Genomic DNA, 20,789 nt, shown 5'->3' on the forward strand with positions numbered 1-20,789 from the left:
TAGCACTCCAGGTCAATTTTAAAAAAAAAACCCGAAATGAACATAAATAGTTTAATAGTGCAGCGCAATTCAGAAAACATCCATAGAAAGTTTCATAAAAAGTTTGTAAGAAAAAGTCCTTTAAATATAAGGAAATCCTAGTAGGTGTAACAGCACAAATCATATTGCGTGCGGTGATAAGACACAGAAGATCCGGTGATAGTGATCCCTCCACCACAGATAAAAATGGCCTCTCACCTCATGTAATCGACCTGAAACAGGTCACACAGCGGTAAGCAGATCCCCAGGTATCAAACCTTCTCCAATCGCCGTCCTGCTAGCAGCTTCAGTGATGCATCCCGATCACCAGCCAACTCCTTTTGATTTCACATAAGTATGGTAAAATTACGTGATTGGTATGGTCACTGCATTGTCTGCTGCATTCACACCCAAGCATATTGAATCGCAGGTAGTATTTCCGCAATTCTGCCCACGACTTCAAAATACCCAGGTGTGAATGAAAAATCGCATAACGTATATTTCAGATGCCATTCATCCGCCTCGATTGTCAAGTAATAAATCAAGCTGAGATCATGACAAACTGCATCGCGTGAAGCTTGTCACCCAAAAAAAGTTCAGGTGCTTCTTTTGGGCGACGTGCTTTACTCCATGCGGCTTGCCGAAATTGCAGCATGATTTATCACGTGACAGTTGCAGCAGAACCGCACCACGTTTTTAACCACTTGCCGACCAGTGCACGACGATGTACGTCAACAGAATGGCACGGGCAGACAAATGGGAGTACATGTACGTCCCTTTAAATTTGCCGCCCTGCCATCGGGAAAGAGCCGCCGCCGGCGCGCTCCCGCGCTGGTCGGGACCCCCGTGAGTCCGGTCGTGGGACCCGCGGACTCGATCACCGCGGGCATCCCCGCGATCGTCTCACGGAGCGGCCGAATGGAGAAGTGCCGTTGTAAACAACATTTCTCCATTCTGCCTAGCAACTAGTGACGCTGATCTCTGCTCCATGTGATTGGAGCAGAGATCAGTGTTCACTAAATGAAAGCCCAACCCCCCCACAGTTAGTAACACATCCCTAGGAACACTTAACCCCTACACTGCCACCCACTGGTTAACCCCTTCACTGCCAGTGTCATTTACACAGGAATCACTGCATTTATATAGCAGTGATTACTGTATAAATGACAATGGTCCCAAAAATGTGTCAAAAATGTCCGATGGGTCCCCCACAATGTCGCAGTCACAATAAAAATCGCTGATCGCCGCCATTACTAGTAAAAAAAAAATAATAAAAAATTATTAATAAAAATGCTATAAAACTATCCCTATTTTGTAAACGCTATAACTTTTGCGCAAACCAATCAATAATCGCTTATTGCGATTTTTTTTACCAAAAATATGTAGAATACGTATCGGCCTAAACTGAGGGAAAAAAATGTTTTTTTATATATTTTTGGGGGATATTTATTATAACAAAAAGTAAAAAATAATGAGTTTTTTTCAAAATTGTCACTCTATTTTTGTTTATAGCGCAAAAAATAAAAACCGCAGGGGTGATCAAATACCACCAAAAGAAAGCTCTATTTGTGGGAAAAAAAGGACGTCAATTTTGTTTGGGAGCCACGTCGCACGACCGCGCAATTGTCAGTTAAAGCGACGCAGTGCCGAATCGCAAAAAGTGGTCTGGTCTTTGACCAGCAAAATGGTCTGGTCTGAAAGTGGTTAAGTGCCATTCAAATTTATGGCATCTCAATGCATTTATATGCATTGTGAGATTTGTCATTCACACCTGGGCGCTTTGAAATTGTGGGCAGAATCACAGTAAATCGGTCCGCGTTTCAAAACACACAGGTGTGAATGCAGCCTACATATTTGCTCCTGAGGCTGCTTTATTGAATAATTTGTTGAAAAATGGTAGGACTATGGAACAACTGGACTACTGCACTGATCAAATGCACTGATAAGAGCCATTCAGGAATGAATTTACTATTAGACACAGTGAGGGAGATTTACTAAAACTGTTGCACACAGAATCTGGTGCAGCTCTGCATAGTAACCAGTCAGCTCCTATCTTCAGTTTGTTCAATTAGACTTTGACAAAGAAACCTGGAATTGGTCACTATTCACAACTGCACCAGATTCTCTGTACACTTGTTTTAGTAAATCCCCTTCAATAAGAGTGTTCCTGTAGACAACATAGGCAGAGGCAAGTTTATCATCATTAGTAGAGATGAGCTTCGAGTTCGAGTAGAACTCATGTTCGACTCGAACATTGCCTGTTCGCCTGTTCAGCGAACAATTTGGGCTGTTTGCAGCAAATTCAAAAAGCCGAAACACCCTGTACAAGTCTAATTTTAAAGGGTAATATGCAAGTTACTGTCCTAAAAAGTGTTTGGGGAACCGGGTCCTGCCCCAGGGGACATGGATCAATGCAAAAAAAAGTTTTAAAAACTGCAGTTTTTTCAGGAGCAGTGATTTTAATAATGATTAAAGTGAAACAATAAAAGTGTAATATTCCTTTAAATTTCGAGTGTTCTCTGTATTACGGGAGCCGACAATGGAAAGTGATTTTAAAAGACTTTTTTTCCTTGCGAAATGACACATTGTGCAGGGACAGTTCTGAGCATGGGAAACATGCGCCCCTTCACAGGCATACTATAGACACCCCCCAGGTATGAAATTTAAAGGAATATTACACTTACACTATTACACTTACACTATTACACTATAACACTATAATTGCCATAAATTATATTTAAGCCCAAATAAAGAAACATAATATATTGCAGCCTACTATTCTTTTTTATTTATTTTTTAATACCAAATTTTTTTATTGTAGAAAAAGAAGAAATGACATGAAAAAATACATGCAAACATTTGTACATAGCGTGTTTCGACATTTTTACAATCTATAATGATAAGTTACATACCCCAGCGTGAGATGATCAGAGGCTCAATGTAGGACCTACTAGCTTTGTCATTTACATTTACAGCTTGAAGTAGAGAATATGCCCTATGTGGAATGTCAGAAACTGTACAGAGAGTAAAAAGGGCAACTCAATTTCTTAATAATGAAACAGAGAGAGAAAAATAAATAAAATAAGAAACACAAGGGTAGCAAAACTTTCACTGTGGTTAAATCAGGGGTTCTAACTGAGGGGGTCTATATACCCCTTAGCCCGTATGCCCCATACACTTACACTTTCTATCAAGAATGGGCATGGTATACATGATAGTGTGATGTACCTTTTCCATGAGCTGTATATCCGCCATGTGTTTAAGAATCTGATCCCAAAAGATGCCAGGTGTGCACCAGAACAAAACAATTGTCCGATGAACTGCACTGAACAGGGTGTGGGCCAGCTTCTGGAGGGGAGACTTCAGTTAAGTCCGCAAATAAAAGACACATCTGATGTGTCAGTGTCACTTGAATATCTGTGATTATGGTTACTTTGAAAGATACTTTCTGCCAGATCTGCTTAAGTGCCCTATAACTCCAAAAGATATGTAGGTATGTCCCCCTATCCGAGCAACCCTTGAAGCAATTTTCAGAGACCGTGGGGTAAAACCTATGTACTTTTGAAGGGGTGTAGTACCACTTAGTGTGGAGTTTAACAACAGTTTTTTTCACTGCCACAGATTTTGTGCATTTGTGCACATTGGAAATCCTGTCTAACCAGTGCTCAGGGGAAGTTTCCTGGCCAGTCTCCACTTCTCAGCCAAGCTTAGCCGCGGATTTCCCCGGAAGACCGAGGTCATTCAAATAATTATTTATAATGGGATAGTGCCTCTTTCTCTAGGTGAGGGTCCACATAAGTCCTTGAATGTGGAAGCCATGTTAACTCCTTCCAGGGTGTAATGGGAACTAAAAAAGTGTCTGATCTGCAGATATTTATAGAATTCTGTCCTGGGAAGGGAATGGCTTAATCGTAGGGCAGAGAAAGAACTAATTACCCATCACTCAATAATGAGTCCATGGTAATAAGGTCTTTTGAGATCCATGTGGCAACATTCCTTGGGGTGGGAAATCCCGAGGGGAATGTAGAATCTCCCACAAAAGTAACCAGCCTGGGCATTGGTGGGAACAGTGTGAATTTCCAATTGTATAGTGCCCATAGATGGAGGGATTAACCCACTACAAGGTTGAGAGGGGACAGGTCTTTAGGGTGTACTGTGCTTGCCCATAATATGCCAGGTATGGAAATCCACTCAAAGCGGAGCCAAGGGATATGGGTCGGGGGGTGTGCCATTGTGCCAGTTGAACTAACCTGGCAGAAAGGTAATATAGCCAAAGATTTGGCAAGTCCAGCCTGCTCATAGCCCTTGGTCTATACCAGTGGCGGCCCGCCCATAGGGGGCGCCCGGCCGCCGCCCCCCCCTCTCCCTAGGTGTAAAAAAAAAAAAAGTTTAAAAAAAATAAAATAAAACGGGCCCTTTCAGACATTTAAAAAAAAAAAAATGTCATTTAACAATTTGACATAGTGTACTGTGGCGCCGGTCACAAGATCACAAGATTGCATCCATGGCGCTTCATTTGCAGGTTAAAAACACGCCTTGCGGCGCACTGCAGAACGCCGACTAGCTTCCGCCCGTAAAATCACTGTGATTCTACGGGCGGGAGCATTGTCATTCTTAGACAGGCAGTCACTTCCGGCTTTCGGCTGCTTCACAAAACCCGGAAGTGACGTCGGCAGCTCCGTTCCTTAGCCCGAGCGGAGCTGGCAGACAGTGAGACAGGTGAGTCACCGCATAAAGGCTTTCTAGTTTCTACTTTGTTGAGAATGTTCATGTATTTAGCTGAATGAATGCAAAAAGCTTTCACAGCCAGAAAGGTTTCCCCAGGCCAGGCGACTTTTGCCGTGGCCAATCAGAGAATGAGCTCTGAAGGGGGAACTCCACGCCAAATTTCTGAAAAAATATTTGACGTGGGTTCCCCCTCCGAGAGCATACCAAGCCCTTAGGTCTGGTATGGATTCCAAGGGGAACCCCCTACGCCGAAAAAACGGCGTGGGGGTCCCCCCCAGATCCACACCAGACCCTTATCCGAGCACGCTACCCGGCCGGCCCAGAAAGGGGGTGGGGACGAGCGGGCGCCCCCCCCCCTCCTGAGCCGTACCAGGCCGCGTGCCCTCAACATGGGGGGGTGCCTTGGGGGAGGGGGGCGTGCGGCCCCCCCACCCCAAAGCACCTTGTCCCCATGTTGATGAGGACAAGGGCCTCTTCCAGACAACCCTGGCCGTTGGTTGTCGGGGTCTGTGGGCGGGGGGCTTATCGGAATCCGGGAGCCCCCTTTAATAAGGGGGCCCCGGATACCGGCCCCCCCACCCTATGTGAATGAGTATGGGGTACAATGTACCCCTACCCATTCACCTGTGAAAAAAAGTACAAAAAAAAACACAACACAGGGTTAAAATATTTTATTGCACAGCTCCGGGGGTCTTCCGTCTTCGGGGGTCTTCTCGCCGGACTCCTCCGCTATCTTCTTGTAGCTCTTTTGCTAGCGGAGGAGCCCGGCTTTCTTCCTCGCCGCCGGCCTCTTCTTCCGACTTCGGGGGTCTTGTCCCCCTCTTCGGTTCTTCTGCCGGGCCACCACGCCTTCTTATAGCTCTTTTACAGGCGGTGGCCCGGTCTTCTATCGCCGCCGCCGCCGCCGCCCATTCTTCTTCTTCTTCTTCTCCTTCTTCTCCAGGAGATGTTGCCTCGACGATCTCCCTGGCCGGAATGCCAGGGACGCGCTGCGCTGCCACTTATATAGGGACAATGGGGCGGTGTCACATGGGTTGATGTCACATGGGTTGGTCACATGGGTTGATGTCACAGTCGCCATGTGACATCAACCCATGTGACCAACCCATGTGACATCAACCCATGTGACACCGCCCCATTGTCCCTGGCAATAAGTGGCAGCGCAGCGCGTCCCTGGCATTCCGGCCAGGGAGATCGTCGAGGCAACATCTCCTGGAGAAGAAGGAGAAGAAGAAGAAGAACGGGCGGCGGCGGCGACAGAAGACCGGGCCACCGCCTGTAAAAGAGCTATAAGAAGGCGCGCTATCATTCACATAGGGTGGGGGGCCGGTATCCGGGCCCCCTTATTAAAGGGGGCTCCCGGATTCCGATAAGCCCCCCGCCCGCAGACCCCGACAACCAACGGCCAGGGTTGTCGGGAAGAGGCCCTTGTCCTCATCAACATGGGAACAAGGTGCTTTGGGGTGGGGGGGCCGCACGCCCCCTCCCCCAAGGCACCCCCCCATGTTGAGGGCACGCGGCCTGGTACGGCTCAGGAGGGGGGGGCCGCCCGCTCGTCCCCACCCCCTTTCCTAGCGTGCTCGGATAAGGGTCTGGTGTGGATCTGGGGGGACCCCCACGCCGTTTTTTCGGCGTAGGGGGTTCCCCTTGGAATCCATACCAGACCTAAGGGCCTGGTATGCCCTCGGAGGGGGGAACCCACGCCAAATTTTTTTTCAGATTGCATAAGGGGTGTGTTTTATGAGAAGTGGGAGGGGCCAAAATGATGGGCGGGGTCATGATGGGCGGGGTCTGGCGCCCCCCCATCCAAAAACTTCACCAGCTGCCACTGGTCTATACACCATCTTCCTGCCCAGGTGGGGTTTTTTACCCTGCCAGATGAATTTTTTGATGTCTCCCTGAATCAGTTCAATCATTTGACGGGGACATATATATATATAGGGAGAGCCCTAAAAAAGTATAACGGTCTCGGGAGGATTGACATTTTTACATTCTGGACCCTGCCCAGAAAGGTGATAGGGGCCCGAGTGTGCAATAGTTATCTAATACGAGAGAACGCTTGAGGGTAGTTGGTATGGTACATTCCGTGTAGGGATGGGGCCAGTTTAATGCTCAGGTAAGGTAACATCTCTCCTCCCAAGGTAAAACTGAACTTAGATTGAATACTGGAAATTGAGGTTGGGGGGAAATTTATTGGAAGTGTGAAACATTTGGAAAGATTAATCCCCTGACCCGAAACATCCTGAAAGTTGAGTAGGGTGGAGACTAGATTGGGCAAGGAGACTACCGGGTCTATCAAAAATAGAAGAACATCATCAGCCTACATGCTGAGTTTAAACTCTTGGTCCCCCTTCATATACCCCCTAATATTTGGGTCCAGGCTAATGGAACGTGCCAGAGGCTCAGTAGCCAAAGCAAATAAGAGGGGAGATAAAGGGCAACCCTTCCTTGTTCCCCTGTCCAGTGTGAAATAATCTGAATTGCAACCTGGGAGTTTTATCCGAGAACGCAGGTGGTGGTAAAGTGCCCTAAATCCATGTACAAAGGCACCTTTGAAGCCAAACTTCTTGAGGGTAAGTTTGAGATAGGGCCACAGAACGCTGTCAAAAGCCTTGTGTATATCAAGACTCAGCAGTAGCACTTTGTGTGAGAAAAGATCAGCATTTTGTATGATATTGAAGGCTAGTGGGATGTTGTCTGTGATTTGCCTAGTTGGGATGAATCCCGTTTGGTCTGGGGAGATTAGAGAAGTTATAATCTTGGATAGACTATCTGCAAAAAGGCGGCCAAATATTTTAAAGTCATTGTTAATGACCGAGATCGGTCTGTCATTTTGTGGGAGAGAGTGGTCCTTGTTTGGCTTGGGGATCAGGGACATATTAGCTAAGAGCATAGCATCTGGGAAGACATTTCCTGTATGAATGTGGTTGAAAAGGGATTTTAAATGAGGTATTAAGCAGCTTTGAAATTTCTTGTAGTATGGGGCTGAAAAACTGTCTGGGCCAGGGGTTTTGGAGGGTTTTAGAGATTTAATAATGGAAACAATTTCAGTTTCGGTGCAGGGGGCATTCAATTCCTGTAGATGTTCCTATGTAAGAGAAGGGAGAGGTATGTCTTCTAACCAGAGGGCAGGAACAGGGCAGGAACAGGGCAGGAACAGGGCAGGGAGGTGGGGGAAGAAAGAAGTTCTTGGTAAAATTTTGAAAAAATCTTGAGCCCCTCTGTGGGGTGGGAGACAGTATTCCCATTTCTATTTCTAAACTTGTAGGTGTGGGGGGGAGGGGGTTGAATAGACTGATTTAGCATTCTTGCAAAACATAGTGGAAGCTGAGTTGCTGTGCAGTAGAAATTTAGCCCTAGACCCTCTCAGGGAATTCTCAGTCTGCTCTGAAAAAATACTGTCCAATTCCAACCTTTTTACGTTAATTTGTCTCAACAAGTCAGAGAGTGGTTTTGTAGGTGATATAATTTCTCCAGGTCACTGGTGAGTCTTGTGATATCAAGAAGTTTAGATTTTTTCCTCGCCACGACTAGTTGAATCAGGTGTCTCCTAATCACCACTTTATGCGAGGCCCAAAGGGTGGTGGGTGAGATATTGTCCATGTTGTTAATGTTAAAGTAATCGTCAATGTGTTTGGAAACTTTTTACACTAGCTCCGGGTCTGGGAGAAGGGATTTGTTAAGTCTCCAACATGCCGAAGAAGGCTGGAGACGTATGTGTAGAATGTCAAGGGAGACTACCCGATAGTCTGACCGTGGGCAAGGATGTATGATCACCATGGGGGAGTTTTCAAGGAGTATCAGGGAACAAAATAAGTAATCCAGTCTTGAATAACTGTCATGGGGGTGCGTAAAAAGTGTATCCCTGTATTCTCGGGTTACTACATTATGGGCTCTCCAAGCATCTAATAGTTGATGTGTGTTTTGCAGGGAGTTTAGGGTTTTAGGAAAGGCATTTGTGGTACTCACAACTCAGCTTCTGTCAAGAACGGAATGCGCCACCAGGTTAAAGTCGCCACCTGTCAGAAGATGAGGGGAGATAAATATGTCCAAAATCGGAAAAAATTATTTAAAGAAGGTTGCTTGCGAGTCATTAGGAGCATATACATTTGCGATAGTAACCACCTTACGCCCTGAATAATTAGAAATCTGCTCAATAGGTCTTTGTTCTGTATACATGTTCCACAACAAACACCATTGTATTTTAAATATAAATTGCCACTCTTCGAGACCTGGACCCAAAAGTGGTATAATAGCCCATTCTATAAGACCTATGAAAATATGATGGATGGTAAGATTTTGAGAAATGGGTCTCCCGAAGAAGCAGGATATCCACCTTCAAATGTTCTAAAGGCTTTTTTCCGTTTCTGAGGGGAGTTAAATCCCCTGACATTATGAGATATTACCTTAATTCACATTGTATATCTGGAAGAATAATATAATGCGCACTGGCGGGAGAAGGTCCCGAGGAGTGATTAGCCGAGGGCCTCTACCCCTGCAAGGGGGGAGTTCTCATCAGTTTAAATGCGACAGCTATTTACCTGAGAGGCCTACCACAATTTGTAGTAATTGATAAAGCTATACCCTTAGTAACATTAATTGGAATGCAACAGAAAAATAAAGTCCAAAAAAAAGGAATGCAGAAAAAGAGATGAAAAATATAAATCCTTATTCCAATGGAGTCCTCCCGACTGAGGAAAATATAATAGTATAATAAGTATAATAAGACAGTAATGTCCAAAACTCTTGTCTACCAGCTAGGTAAAATATTTCAGAGAAATGGTGAGGGGACCCAAGACTGCTACCCCAGACTTTAAGATATCAGCCTAGGTCCAATCTTGACTGTCAACAAGAGTAGGGAATCAAGCAGGTGCTGCTGTGCTCTAGCGCAGCGGGGAACATTCAAGTTACAAGAATGAAAAACAAAAAAAACGGGGAGGTGTAAAACAACAAAAACTGTCTCTCCTCGCCTCAATATCTTGCGGTAATTTCACCATGCCGTCTTGCAAAGTCCTTATCCGTGGAGCATGAAATCGGGTCCGAAACCAGTGGGGAGCGTTGTCGGATCAGTTCTGCAAGTCTCTGAAGTCTTGTCTTTGTCTTCTGTGCTCCTTTTGTGGTCAAGGGGTTGTCCAAATGGCTGACGGGCGAGGGGTGGAGGGCATCCTGGGTCGATCCTCCTTTGCCAGTAGGCCCAGCTTGACAAGAAGCTCCTTCCCCTCCAGGACAGTAGTGACCTTATATGTTGTTCCATTGTTCCATTGTGGGGGGCCTGGAGCTTGAAGGGGAAACCCCATCTGTAGCGGATTCTCGCAGACTGGAGCACTGTGGTGATCTCTTTCATCTTGCGGCACTTATCAAGCGTGGCGGGAGAAATATCAGGGTATATCTGAATCTTGGTCCCATCCAGCAGAATGTTGGGAGTGTTGTGGGAGGCCCTCAGTATCTCCCCTTTTATCAGATATTCCTTAAGGCACAGTAGAATGTCTCTAGGAGGCTTATCATCTGGTGGCTTGGGATGAAGGGCCCTGTGGATCCTGTGACAGGAAAAAGCAGCCACTGGGGAATCCGATAATAAATACTGGAACCGTTTTTGAGCTGCTGGGATTAAATCGATGACTCAGATTGTTATGTCTGTTTCTGTTGTCTAAATCTTTCAGGTGAGCCTGGAGCTGAGAAACAGAATCAGTGAGAGTTTCATGATCCCTGCAGAGATCAGTGTATGCCAATTGTAGTTAGTCATGTTTAGTCTCCAGTAGGTCTGTTCTGCCTTCCTCAAGGCTGCTAGCTTCTGCTGCAAAGTATTTGTGGATTTAAACAATTCAGTCTGGAACTTTTCTGCTAGCTTGGAGTACATGGCTGCTAAGCTGTCTTCTAGGTCTGCTTTTGTAAGCTGTACCGGGTACTCACTCTGTCCTAAAGAGTGGGTATGAGAGGCCACGGGGCTGTGTGCTAAGGCCTGTGCCCTTTGCAACTGGGCGCCATCTTGAGGCATTCTGGACATCTCACGGACCCCGGGAAGATAATTTGTTATGAATCTTTGCTCTGGTTTCTCACGACGGACCTGGATGATGGCATGCACTGCTCATTCCCTCAGGGGTGCAGGTATCTGAGTAAAAAAGGAGTTTAATAACCCCAGGGAAGGCACGGAAGTCCCTGCTGCACTCGGAGCTCAGATCAATTGTGACCGATCAGCTTCATGACGCACATGCACCCCCCACCATTCTTTTTTATAAGGTGCCTGCTTTATTTTTTTTAGACTTTAGGCTTCCCTTATTTTTATCTGCTGAGCTTTCTGTCCAAGGATTGATAAAGCTCATTAACCATGCCATATCTATGGAGAAGTAGGATTGTCATATTAGGACAGGAAGTGTGTTAGTTAGGACTATAAAACATCTCCACCTTTCCTCATCATAAAAATGGTCATTTTCAATATGAAATAAAGCCTGTGCTAGTAATTTTTTTGCTCAACCCATTCATATTTTTTATTTTATTAACCCCCCTCCCTGACCATAGTGAATCTGTGTGCTATCTTCTCTCAAAATCAAAAGATGCGTTGGGCCACCTGTATCATGTAGCCTGTCCACATGACATGGCAGAGCCTGCAGGGGAATGCTGCGTGGGAGAGCGGACAATAGGAACTTGCCTAATACACTGAGGATCGACTCCCATTGTGTGCTGGAGTGGGCAGCAGGCTTAGTAGGATCTATTGGAGGTGAAGCATACTTCATAAGTTCCTGAGATTCTTGATGGACCACATATAATATCTATATACTCTCTCCCAATACACACTCCCCCCTCCCCCTTCCCCCATTCCCCCTTCTGCCATCCAGTCCTTATCTTACTACATTGTTGACCACAGCTTGGATGCTATATCCCCTGGTCTATGCCTTTTTACTACTGCAGGACTTCCCGGGACATGCAAGTATTTTCTATAGTACTTACCTGAATCTCCTGAGGAAGTGCGTAAGGCCGAAACATGTATTGGATTAAGCGTTAAGCCCTCCTACCCTTGACATAAACCATCACCAGGCCCATTTCTGATATTGATGATCATATCTAAACAAGTTCTATGATGAATTACAGTGTGGTCTAAGGGTAATTGCGGTGATGTATAGGTGATAGCTTCTCTAGCACAGTGTTTCTCAACTCCAGTCCTCAAGGCGCCCCAACAGGTCATCTTTTCAGGCCTTCTATTATTTTGCACAGGTGATTTGATCAGTTTCATTGTCTTAGTAATTACCACAGCCATTTCATCTGAGGAAAATCCTGAAAACATGTCCTGTTGGGGCGCCTTGAGGACCACTGCTCTAGCATATGATGCTAGGAATTTTAAACTGCACTTTGTTTGTCAATTGTTATATTTTTAGATGATTGTTTATATTATGGTGCCGAAAAAGTCCATCCAGAGTTCACTTTCCCAATTCACCTATAAAACATCTCCACCTTTCCTCATCTTAAAGGGATAGTTCACCTTTTGATAGTTTTCAATTTGAAATAAAGCCTGTGCTAATGAATTTCTTGCTCAACCTATACATATTTTTTTAATTTTATTAACCCCCCTCCTTGACCATAGTGAATCCGTGCGCTATCTTCTGTCAAAATCAAAAGGTGGGTTGGGCCTCCTGTATCATGTAGCCTGTCCACATCACAGGGCAGAGCCTGCAGGTGAACCAAGAAGTGGTAAAGCAAGGTAGTCAGGAATGATGGATGAAATTGCTACTGACATCACCTTATAAAGTAAGCAGAGATCCTCAGGAATGTTATCAAGTACGGCATTTACCTTATGCACAGGAAACCTGATTAGCTACCACAATGACATTTTTAATTAGAACAATGGGATGAATAGAATGGGCCTGTTGTAGCACTTAGACATTTACCATAAAGGGGAGGGGTTCTGTAGTTTATAGAGGTGAACTGGGCTGGGCCGATAAGATTATGTTCCTGTGCTAGAAGCACAGGAATAGGGATGAGCTTCGTGTTTGAGTCAAACATACGTTCGACTCGAACATCGGCTGTTCGCCCGTTCGGCGAATACCGAACGTTATGGACCGTTCGCGCCAAATTCATGTGGCGCTCACGGCCCACCATCGCAGTGCATTGCCGGCTCATGATTGGCCAAGCATGCACTGTGACCCCGCATGCTTGGCCAATCACAGCGCCGGCAGCGAGGAAAGCCATGATTGGCCACAGGCAGGATGCCTGTGGCCAATCATAGCTCAGGCTGTGTAGTACATGCCCCACACTATATAAGGCCGCCAGCGGGGCGGCCTTGTGTAGTGTGTTGGCGTCTGTAGGAGTTAGTGGGTGTTCTGTGTACCTTCAACACAGTATACATCGTTCGTTATCGGCCGATTTTGCGTTCTTGCTCTTCTGTAGTGCAGTATACACCATTATATCCACCTATATAGCTAGCTATCTTTTAAATAGAGTTTTGCAGTCAGTTGTAAGAGATTGTGCGTGCTGCCTGCGTGCCCTGACTGCAGAATACACCGTTATATCCACCTATATAGCTAGCTATATTGCTCTTTTTAAATAGAGCTTGCAGTCAGCTGTAGGAGATTGTGCGTGCTGTCTGTGTGCCCTGACCGCAGAATACACCGTTATATCCACCTATATAGCTAGCTATATTGCTCTTTTTAAATAGAGCTTGCAGTCAGCTGTAGGAGATTGTGCGTGCTGTCTGCGTGCCCTGACCGCAGAATACACCGCTATATCCACCTATATAGCTAGCTATATTGCTCTTTTTAAATAGAGCTTGCAGTCAGCTGTAGGAGATTGTGCGTGCTGTCTGTGTGCCCTGACCGCAGAATACACCGTTATATCCACCTATATAGCTAGCTATCTTGCTCTTTTAAATAGGGCTTGCAGTCAGCTGTAGGAGATTGTGCGTGCTGTCTGCGTGCCCTGACCGCAGAATACACCGCTATATCCACCTATATAGCTAGCTATATTGCTCTTTTTAAATAGAGCTTGCAGTCAGCTGTAGGAGATTGTGCGTGCTGTCTGCGTGCCCTGACCGCAGAAAACACCGCTATATCCACCTATATAGCTAGCTATCTTGCTCTTTTTAAATAGAGCTTGCAGTCAGCTGTAGGAGATTGTGCGTGCTGTCTGCGTGCCCTGACCTCCGTATACACCGTTATATCCACCTACATAGCTCTTCTCTAATTGAGCCATCTGCCATATGCAGGAGTGGGTGTTGTGTGTGCCTCCAGCACAATATACACTAACCAATTGCTGGTTTTCCCATCTCCCTTCAGGCCATTACCATGTCTGGAAGGCCAGCAAGGAGAGGCAGACAGGCGCAAGCCGATAAAAGATGGCAAGCAGGCTCTGTGTCTAGAGACAACAGTGCTGATCGTGGACGTGGTGCATCGTCATCATCAGCACGTGGCCATGGGACACACTAGTCCTTCTTTTCGGCAGCTGGACATGTTGAGCCGCAACATGCCGAAGACTTGGTAGAGTGGATGACCGAACCCTCTTCATCCTCCTCATCCTCTCTCACCCAGGCTCAGGGTACTAGCAAAGCAGCTGCCAATGCATCGTCTTCCCTCCTCTCAAAGTCATCATCAGTGACTCCTTCCCTAGACCCACCACGTCCTCCTGAGGAGTCTCCTGAACTCAGTGCACAGTGTTGGGTACATGCTCCAGGAGGATGCCCAGTGTTTTGTAGGCTCTGATGATGATACTCAGCTAGAGGAAGGCAGTAGCGTGAATGCAGAGAGAGGGGATGCTCAAGAAGGACAGCAATCTGGCAGTCATGTTCCACAAGCTGCAGCATACTGCCAGGTTTGCTCCAGCGATGAAGAGGGAGGGGATGATGAGGGCACTGACTCCACGTGGGTGCCTGGTAGGAGAGAGGAGGAGGAGGAGGAGGCACACGTCCAACGAGGCAGGATGCCCTCCGGGGGCTAGCTTAGGGGCAGCACACCGACTGAATCACACCGCAGAGCTCTGCCTGTGCAGGGCGCTGCCTCTGCGCGTTATTCTAAAAGTTCTTTGGTGTGGGCCTTTTTTGAGATGAGTGCATCAGATCGCACCGCTACTATTTGCAACATATGTCTCAAGTGTATCTCGCGTGGCCAAAACATCAGCTGCTTGGGCACCACATGCTTGACCAGACATATGTTGACCTGCCATGCAGCTCGTTGGCAAGCGTACCTCAAAGACCCACACCAAAGAACAAAGCAGACCTCTCCTTGCTCCTCATCAGCTGGGATCTCCAACCCCACTAGACCTTCAGTCCTCTCAGAAACCTGCTCTGAGAGGAATGAAGGTGCAGAATTAGGTGTGTCACTGCCAAGTGCCACCGGGCACTGTGCTAGCAGTACACCCACGTCTGATTATAGCAGGAAAATGTCCCTGCACCAGCTGCTGGACCGCCGAAAGAAGTTCACTCCCAGCCATCCACATGCCCAGTGGTTGAATGCTAGCTTGGCGAAATTGCTAGCACTTCAACTGCTGCCTTTTCAGTTGGTAGACTCCCTTCCGTGAGTTTGTACAATGTGCGGTTCCTCAGTGGCAGGTCCCCAAACGCCACTTTTTCTCACGGAAGGCGATTCTGGCTCTCTACCGGCATGTGGAAGGCAATGTCCTTGCCTCGCTGGACAGGGCGGTCAGCGGTAAGGTGCATATTACTGCTGACTCATGGTCCAGCAGGCATGGACAGGGACGTTACCTGTCTTTCACTGCCCATTGGGTCACTCTTCTGGCAGCTGGGAAGGATGCAGGACAAGGTGCAGTAGTGTTGGAGGTTGTTCCGCCACCACGCCTCCAAAATGCTACTATTGGTTGTGACACACCTCTCTCCTCCACCCCCTCCTCTTCTTCTTCCTCCATGGCCTCTTCCAGTGCTCTGTCCTCAGAACCAGCGGTGCTCCGTAGGCGTTCCAGGGGCTACGCAAGTACGCAGGCAAAACGATGCCATGCCGTGCTTGCGCTGGTTTGTTTGGGGGACAGGAGCCACACTGGGGCGGATGTTTTGTCAGTTCTGCAGGGGCAGGCTGAGAGGTGGTTGACGCCACGCCAGCTTAAGCCAGGAATGGTGGTTTGCGACAATGGCACCAACCTCCTCTCCGCCCTCCGACAGGGACAACTGACCCATGTGCCCTGTGTAGCTCACGTCCTTAATCTGGTGGTGCAGCGGTTCTTGGGCAGGTACCCCGGCTTACAGGATGTCCTGAAGCAGGCCAGGAAAGTCTGTGTGCATTTCCACCGATCATTTAATGCCTGTGCTCGGCTGGCTGAGCTCCAAAAGGAGTTGAACCTGCCCAAGAACCGCCCTATATGTGACATGCCCACCAGGTGGAACTCAACGTTGGCCATGCTGCAGCGGCTGCACACGCAGCAGAGGGCCATCAATGAGTACCTGTGTGACTACGGCACCAGGACAGGGTCAGGGCAGCTCAGTTTTTTCTCACCACGCCAGTGGGGCATGATCAGGGATGCATGCACTGTCCTGTCGCCGTTTGAGGAGGTCACAAGGATGGTGAGCAGTGACAGTGCATGCATCAGTGACACTGTACCTCTTGTCCACCTCTTGGAGCATACGCTGTGTGGAATAATGGACAGGGCACTTGAGGCAGAACAGAGGCAGGAAGAGTAGGACTTCCTTGCCTCTCAAGGCCCCCTTTATCCAGACAGTGTTCCTGCTGTGCCACCCATCACACAGGAAGAGGATGAGGAGGAGGAGGAGGATGATTGTGTCAGCATGGAGGTGGAGGCTGGCACTCAGCATCAGCAGCAGCAGTCTTGTAGGGATGATTTACAGTCCCAAGAAACACGTGGACTTGTACGTGGCTGGGAGGAGGTAGCTGCGGATCATGTTGTCCTTAGTGACCCAGAGGACTCCAGACCGAATGCCTCAGCTAACCTACGCTGCATGGCCTCCCTGATCCTGCAAAGCCTGCGGAAGGATCCTCGTATTCTTCGGATCAAGGAGAGGGACCATTACTGGCTGGCCACTCTACTTGATCCACAGTACAAGGGTAAGGTTGCCGACCTTATCTTACCGTCGCAGAGGGAGCAGAGGATGAGACATCTCTGGGAGGCCTTGCAGAAAGGTCTGTGCAACGCGTTCCCAGAGACTGGGAGGTTACAAACTCCTGGTCCTGGACAACGTGTTGCTGAGGCATTGGTCAGAAGGAGCGGGGGAGAAGGTGGCCATCTGACCGATGCGTTCAGACAATTTTTTAGTCCGCAGCCCCAAGGTATGATCAGTTCCAGCAACCATCACTAGCGTCTGATTTACATGGTGCAGGAATACCTAGGGGCAAGGTCAGACTTGGACACCTTCCCCACCGAAAATCCTCTGGCTTACTGGGTCTTGAGGATGGATCACTGGCCAGAGCTTGCACAGTATGCAATTGAGCTACTGGCCTGTCCTGCATCCAGCGTTCTTTTGGAACGCACCTTCAGTGCTGCTGGTGGCTTTGTTACCGATCACAGGGTGCGCCTGTCCACCGACTCAGTTGATCGACTGTCCTTCATCAAGATGAATCAGTCTTGGATCACCCACAGCTACCAAGCACCTGAAGCTGATGTAACCGAATATTTTTTTTTGAAATATCACATCCCTTCAAGACTGCCTATGCTGATGCTGAGTGACTGTCCTGTTATGTTGATTGTCTATCCTCTTCCTCCTCCGCTGATATGTTAGAAGAACATTTTTGGTTCTGGGTGATGCCACCAGCCCAATTTTTCAGCCCCTGTTTAACAGGGGCGTTTAATTACAATTTTTTGATGCAATGCTTTGCAGCAGGGCTCATTCCTGCACCACAACTAGAGTATATGGGAGAGGTTGCAGTGTCGTGGCACCAGCACCAGTGCCTAAGGCCCAATTTTTCAGCCCCTGTTTAACAGGGGCGTTTAATTACAATTTTTGATGCAATGCTTTGCAGCAGGGCTCATTCCTGCACCACAACTAGAGTATATGGGAGAGGTTGCAGTGTCGTGGCACCAGCACCAGTGCCTAAGGCCCAATTTTTCAGCCCCTGTTTAACAGGGGCGTTTAATTACAATTTTTGATGCAATGCTTTGTAGCAGGGCTCATTCCTGCACCACAACTAGAGTATATGGGAGAGGTTGCAGTGTCGTGGCACCAGCACCAGTGCCTAAGGCCCAATTTTTCAGCCCCTGTTTAACAGGGGCATTTAATTACAATTTTTGATGCAATGCTTTGCAGCCAGGCTCATTCCTGCACTACAACTAGAGTATATGGGAGAGGTTGCAGTGTCGTGGCACCAGTGCCTAAGGCCCAATTTGTCAGCCCCTATTTAACAGGGGCATGTAATTACAATTCTTGATATAATATTTCACAGCAGGGCCCATTCCTGTGCCCACCCAGAGTAACTGTGAGGACTTATAGTGTTGTGGCACCAGCACCACAACCACCAAAGGCCCAATTTTTCTACCACTGTTCAACAATGGCATGTAATTACAATTCTTGATATAATCGTTCACAGCAACACCAACACCTTGGTGGCAACACCAACACCTTGTTCCGCCATTTCTGCAGAGCATATAGGGCAGGACCCTACTTTCAAACATCCAACTTACAAACGTCTCCTACTTGCAAACGGAAGGAGACAACAGGAAGTGAGATGAAAAAAGACGGATGGCAAAACAAATTATAAAGGGGTGATAACCCTTCCCTATGTTTTCCAAAAAGCTTAAAAATAGATTTTTTGACTGGAGCTACACTTTAAAAATGTACCAGTTGAAAATTACAAACAGATTCTACTTAACACAACAAATCTACACAGTCCCTGTCTTGTTTGCACCGCCTGTATACTGCTGTTCTGAGTATATAGGGCCTGGGGGCCACACCTATTTCCTTTTTTTAATATGGGTACGGGGTTCCCCTTAATATCCGTACAAGACCCAAAGGGGCTGATAATGGGCAGGGGGGGCTACCCATGCCATTTTTCTCAATGATTTTCATCCATATTGCCGCAACCAGATATAACATTAAAACCACAAGCAGTTTTAAATGACGGTATTTCCGTTAAATGTAATTTTGTGCAGAGACTGTTCTAAACACGGGAAACACGTGGCACTTCACAGGCATACTATAGACACCCCCCAGGCACAATATTTAAAGGAATATTTTACTTTTTTTTTCACTTCAATCGTCATTAAAATCAGTGTTCCCGTCAAAACTGCCATTTTTAAAAACATTTTAGGCATTGACCCATGTCCCCTGGGGCAGGAGACAGGTCCCCAAACCCTTTTTAGGACAGTATCTTGCATATTAGCCATTAAAATTAGCACTTTTAATTTCGAACGTTCGAGTCCCATAGACTTCAATGGGGTTCTAAAGTTCGTACGAATTTGGGGTCCGTTCGAAAGTTCTAGTGCGAACCGAACCGGGGGGTGTTCGGCTCATCCCTACACAGGAACATAGAAGCACCAACAGATATTTTTTTGGACTTAGTACACAGATACAACAAAATATCTTAAATGGTATATTCACCTCCATCTTCAAAATGGAGAAAATAAAAAATGTTCATTGTCACGGTTTGCATACATTTTCATATATATGAATATTTATACATTATTATTGTCATAATATTATGTGTCACGCTAAGAGCAGGAAAAAAGAGCACATTCTTTGTAAAATTGGTAATCCTAGTAAAAGGGTTGCTTTGTGCCTACACATTTCAACTATGGAAATCTGGCCAAGGCTATAGTATACAAATTAATACATACTGTAAACATCAACAGAAATTCATTTTTGATCACATTATGAATTTGCATTTGTATTAGTATGTATGTGTTTTATTATATACAAAATACTATTATGTATATTTTGTTATTATTTTATTGTTAAGGTTATTGGAAAACTGTACGTTTGGTACAATTGTCTTTTAAATACTTCCTCCCATCCTCCCTGGGTTCCCCTGACCCAGTCTAAGACTTACTTTGCTCTCCGTTCCAGAAATCTTCACTGTTCTGCTCCACCTGGAGCTCCAAAGACAGTCTCCTAAAAGTTTACTCTTTTTCCTGTGCATACACATGCTGTATCACCATTTATTCCTAAAAGAAGCTGTATAAGGGGTTACTATCCTTGTAGTTTATCCTACCTTTCTGGGAGTGTGTCTGTCTGTTTATGTAGGCCCTGCCCGTCGTCTATTTAAGCAGAGGGAGGAGTTAATTCTGGGCTCAATTATGGGCAGAAAAAAGAAAAAAAATTGTAGTTTGCACTCCAGGAAGAGCGTTCACTGGGTTGTGGGGGGTGTAATGCAGTTGGGCCTTGAGCCCAGTGAGCAAGGAAAACAGAGTGTAAGCAAGGAAATTTATGCAGCACTAGGAGCACCGCAGTGACCCTTTATGACATCCGACAATGGAACAGTTAGGTAAGGGATGTGCAGTAAGTGGGAACTGTTGCCACATCATTTGGAATTATTGCCACCATATGTTTTAGAATGCTTTGACCAAATAATTGGAACTGCACTAAGTTATTTTGGTTCAAGTTTACACTCCAGATGTTTGTAACTAAAGTTTACATTGCATGTAAAGCAAGCATAATTGCTGCATGGTTGCAGACAGTTGGACAACAGCAATTTGGCCTTACAATACGCTGGACTGAACATGGTTTCAATGAGATGTAGTACACAACAAGTACCCTGGAGAATCCCCTATTAGCAATAGATCCATGGTAGTGGGTGGTGATGAATCTGTGATAGTGGGTCAGTTGGGTGGCAGTGGCTGTAAGGGTTATTCTGCTGCACCTGACCATGCCACCTGGGCACATGTGTAGCATGGACCTCAGTTGTACAACGTGGCCACCTAGGTACATGGAACCACAGGTGTAGTAGTGGCCTTTCATATAAAGAATACCAAGTAACCCTGTCAAGCCTATGACCAAAGAAAAGCAACCTGTGTGAGTGTGATGTGTGTTTAGCAACAGTTGGGATGAAATCAACCCCCCCCCCCCCCTTCGTTCTACAAAGTTGCTGTACCAAGGTCCCATATCCAGGAACTGGTTTAACACCCCCAAATGTCAGTAGTGGAACCTCCAAACAAACCCTACTCTT

General features: G+C 46.6%; 1 protein-coding gene across 1 annotated transcript in view; it reads left to right on the top strand.

Moving 5' to 3' along the window:
- LOC143964479 (uncharacterized) overlaps nt 1-20,789 on the top strand; it is a 231,965-nt gene that overhangs the window by 34,496 nt on the left and 176,680 nt on the right. The gene's annotated exons all lie outside the window — the stretch shown is intronic.

This window comes from Lithobates pipiens, unplaced genomic scaffold (genome assembly GCF_037356315.1).
Source record: "Lithobates pipiens isolate NorthernLeopardFrog02 unplaced genomic scaffold, aLitPip1_a1.2 Scaffold_8, whole genome shotgun sequence".
In the NCBI taxonomy this organism is placed as follows: Eukaryota; Metazoa; Chordata; class Amphibia; order Anura; family Ranidae; genus Lithobates; species Lithobates pipiens.